A 4,326-nucleotide genomic window follows, 5' to 3' on the forward strand; every position below is an offset into this window, starting at 1 on the left:
GAATAAAGACGCAGACGTAGAAAATGGGCTTGAGGACACGGGGAGGGGGAAGGGTAAGCTGGGATGAAGGGGGGGAGTGGCATGGACTACTATATACTACCAAATGTAAAATAGATCGCTAGTGGGAAGCAGCCGCATAGCACAGGGAGATCACCTCGGTGCTTTGTGACCACCTAGAGGGGTGGGATAGGGAAGGTGGGAGGGAGACGCAAGAGGGAAGACATATGGGGATATATGTATATGTATAGCTGACTCACTTTGTTATAAAGCAGAAACTAACACACCACTGTAAAGCAATTTTACTCCAATAAAGATGTTAAAAAAGAAAAAAGACCATCTTAAAAAAAATGACCACCAAAAACAGGTTCACTAAATTTATTTTAAAAATCATAAAACGTTTCTTAAAAAAGAGCATTACATTCTGCACACTGCTCTGAATAGATGCCAGGGACATATGGACTATTGTTACTTTTCCTCCCTGTCCCAACACCCCCCCCCCCACCAAATGTTACAGTGACCACAAAGCAAAGTGTTCACAATAATTACATGGGGGGATTTTTTTTTAAACCACCAACAATGAAAAAAATTAAAATTCACTCACTCTGCTGCTGTTTCAAAATTTCAATGTTCATTTTTGCACACCCTCCCCCAACCCCCAACCCTGTTTGCAAGGAAATAAAACATTTCATTTGGTGAACTGCAAAGATTTCGCTACACTTTGAACGCAGAGCGCCTGTGAAGCAGAGGAATGTTGGCTTTTTAAACAGAAGCAGATTAAAAAAAAAAAAAAAGATGCAGGACTCCTTCAGTTCTTCACTATTCTTAGAAAAACTTTCCAGAATACTGCTTCACACTATAAAAAAGAAAAAAATATATCTTGCATTAGAATCCTTCAACATCTGCAGACTTCTTCACACTGTTCTGCAGCAAATACTGTGCATTCTGTATCTGGTCCTGTGTTCCTGTAATGGTAATGATCCGATCTTCAGACCCTTCTAAAGGCTCATCAATTTTGATAGAAGCTCCTGACTCATGATGGGTTTGTTTAATCCGCTGACCACCTTTGCCAATAATAGACCCAGCGAAATCTTTGGGAATAGTTACTTGTGTAGTAATAACAGGTCCACCAAGATCACCGTATGAGCCACGACCCCCTGCATAGGAATAATCATATCCAGAGCCACCCTGTGGTTCATAAGCCATCTGTCACTCTGATGGGCTCCATGTATCTATTGCAGAGTCCCAGGTTTCATCAGCACTGAAACCAACCATGCCATCATAACGGTCTCCAGGTCTTCCTCTTCTGTCAGGCCATTAGCTCTCCTCCTCTAGGTGGTGGTGGAGGAAGAGGAAGATTCCGAGCTCTGCCACCCCCCGGCCACCTCGTCCAGGAGGAGGTCCTCGACGAGGGCTCATATCATCATAATCACTTCTGGATGGAGGCATGAGACGCCCACCCCGACCAGGAGACATTCTGTCAAAACCACCTCTTCCCCGCATGGGAAATCCCAAGGGACATCCACGGCCGTCATCAAACATTGTAAAACCACCATAATCATAGGTTTCATCGTAAAAATTGGGATCATACGGCTGAGCACGTCCTTTGATGGGAGACTCTGATTTAAGATCAAGGATGATCTTTATGCACTCTACAACCTTAAAACGTTTTTCTCCAATAAGAACTACTCTGTCAGTGGATTGAGGACAACATTCCTGGAAAAGCTTGATTGTTGTCTGAGTGTTCTCTTGAAGTTCTTTGATTTTAGCACCTTTGACCCCAATAATTCCTCCAGCCAGACTCTGATGAATCAACAGTCTCAAATCGCAGTCAAAGTTGCATCCTTTATAGTGTTGGTAATTCAAGCATTCCACAGCTTCAGATTCGAGTGGGAGCTGGCTGGTTGCAGTGGGTGATGGCAACTGCAGGCCCTCTTCCAAGGGAAGGATGATTTTCTTCAGAATTTCTCTGTTTCAGTATCAGCACTGATACTCAATATGCGCTCAGGGCCACTGCTGTCTGGGACTGAAACACTGGCATTGCAGTCTGTATGGAAGAGCCTTAATATTCTTGCCTCTTTTTCCAATCACTGCCCCAGCATTCTTGCTCTGAAACAGAATGCATAATTCAACCATCTCATCAGTGTTTCTAAATCTTTTAAAAGCTTGTTCCTCTTCCATATCTTCAGCAGGGTGTTTACCAAATTCGCCATTGGTTTCGGTGTTGGGAAAGGCTTCCTCTGGCTGTTCAGTTTCCATTTTCTTGTATTAAAGGGACACACCAATCAGTTATTAAATATATCCTTTCAGGGCAGAACTGAAGTGTTCTGGGCGGGACCAACTGACACCGTAGTGCTGCAGTAATCTATAGGCCGCAAATAAGCGGGAAGTAGGCAAGACGTCGAGGTTGATGCAGCAGAGGAACAGAGGATAATGATGCCTGCCAAGGAAAACAAGCTTTATTTTCTGAGAATTTGGAGCAAATGTTATCAGTCATAGGTACCTTTTAGTCTAAGAACAGGAAATGATGTTGAGAAATAAAACATGACCAAAAGGATTGTTTCTCATTTTGTTCAAAACCATTTCCTCCATGAACTTTTCCTCTAGGAATTCAAAGAACTACATAGATGGAACATGACTCAGTCTCTCCACTGACATCACTTATTGACAGTTGGGAATTTTGGCTTCCCCATGTCAGTACCCTGACACAGGTCTTTCTACTTATTTACCTGCAGGGAGTTGACTCAGAGGAAACCTCAGAGTTTCAAAATGCCTTACAGGCAAATGGCAAAACATGCACCAGCCAAACAGAAACTGGATTGTCGTCTTTCCATAAGCATTTCTATGTTTCTATGATAAATAAATAAATAAATATCACATTTATTAAAATACTTGGGAAGGAGGAAGATTGTCAAGCATTTAACAAAATTATTGTTGACCTATTACATGTCTAAAGAAAAGAATACTGAAAAATTGAGGAAATCTGGAGAGAAAATACTGTGTAAATTAGAGATGTGAACCTGGAAAGCTAGATTAAGACAAATCAAGTTTACCTGCAACATTCTAGCCAAGTTAAGTTGAAATTACTAATAGGTGAAATAAAGAAGGTGTCACACCCTCCACTGGGACACCACCGTGGTTGAAAAAGCAGTGTGTGCTGCTCATTGTGTGAGGGAGAAATCACACCTTGGTGGGGGGGGGGGGCGGGTATCTCGTGAAAATGGCATTCATTCAGAAGAATTTATTTTTAAATTTGGACTTGCATTAGGTGATTTGGGGTGAGGGTTAGGAAACAGGGCTTCGCTCTGGACTGAATGTTGTCAGAAAGTGGGGCAATTCTATGGTTGGGTCTCTTATTAAATCTTACCTAGACAGAGGGATATCAAGACCGAGGCTAAAACTGTAACGAGTAAAGAAGCAGCAGGCATGTTGATCAGCCTGCACGGCCGGATGTTTGATCATTTTTGTGGCTTAGCCCACATTCATGATTTACTCTGTGTTCAGCTGTGGTTATGAAGTGGTCTTGTTTGTGTCTTGATCCATCAGGGTCACAGAGCAGCTTGCCTGATGTCAGTGTTCTGTGAAATTGTTTATTTCAAAAGAAGAACATGAAGGTCTTGCTGGGCGTACCAGCCCAGCTCCTGGAGGCTGGGGACAGCTTTTCTCTTTCTCAAAACCATACAAGATTTTCAGCGTCAAATTATATAAAGCAATTCTTCCTAATAAACAAAGAAACAGGTCCAAAAAGACTGAGAAGGAGATTTGTAAAGTTATAGTGTGAGTGAGGAGAAAATTGTTTTATCAAGCTGACAACCACTTTCATTAGACAAGCTGATAAAATTTCTCATCTTCATCATTCAAAGTCAGATAAATTTTTTAAACTTTGTCAATGCGAAGTTTCAAAATTAGCTAAATAAATTTTCTTTATGTCAAGAAAAACTGGGCAGAATTTTTAAGAGTCCACAGATACTGAGCTGGAAATATTTACAAAACACGGGCTATACAGAAACATATTTTGATGTATGCCACAACAAACCTGCCTGACCCTTTTGAAAAGTGATTAGGCCATAGACACCAGGAGGTATAAAAATATACATGTGTTTTGAGTTAGTAACACTGATCATAAGGCTTTATTCTTTGTAAATATTCTTTAAAAATAGAAAAATTACATGCTTAAGATGTTACCATCAAATTACTAGTGGTAATTACAGTTTTTTTTTTTAAAGGTGCTGTCAAAAGCAGTACTCTTTTTTTAAATTTATTTAATTAATTTACTTATTTTTGGCTGCATTGGGTCTTTGTTGCTGCGCACGGGCTTTCTCTAGTTGC

The 4,326-nt window shown here is 40.8% G+C and overlaps 1 pseudogene; it reads right to left on the reverse strand.

The window, feature by feature from the left end:
• Positions 1-678: 678 nt before the first annotated feature.
• Positions 679-2,406, reverse strand: LOC103007073 (heterogeneous nuclear ribonucleoprotein K-like; annotated as a pseudogene).
• Positions 2,407-4,326: the final 1,920 nt, after the last annotated feature.

Source organism: Balaenoptera acutorostrata, chromosome 5 (assembly GCF_949987535.1).
Source record: "Balaenoptera acutorostrata chromosome 5, mBalAcu1.1, whole genome shotgun sequence".
In the NCBI taxonomy this organism is placed as follows: Eukaryota; Metazoa; Chordata; class Mammalia; order Artiodactyla; family Balaenopteridae; genus Balaenoptera; species Balaenoptera acutorostrata.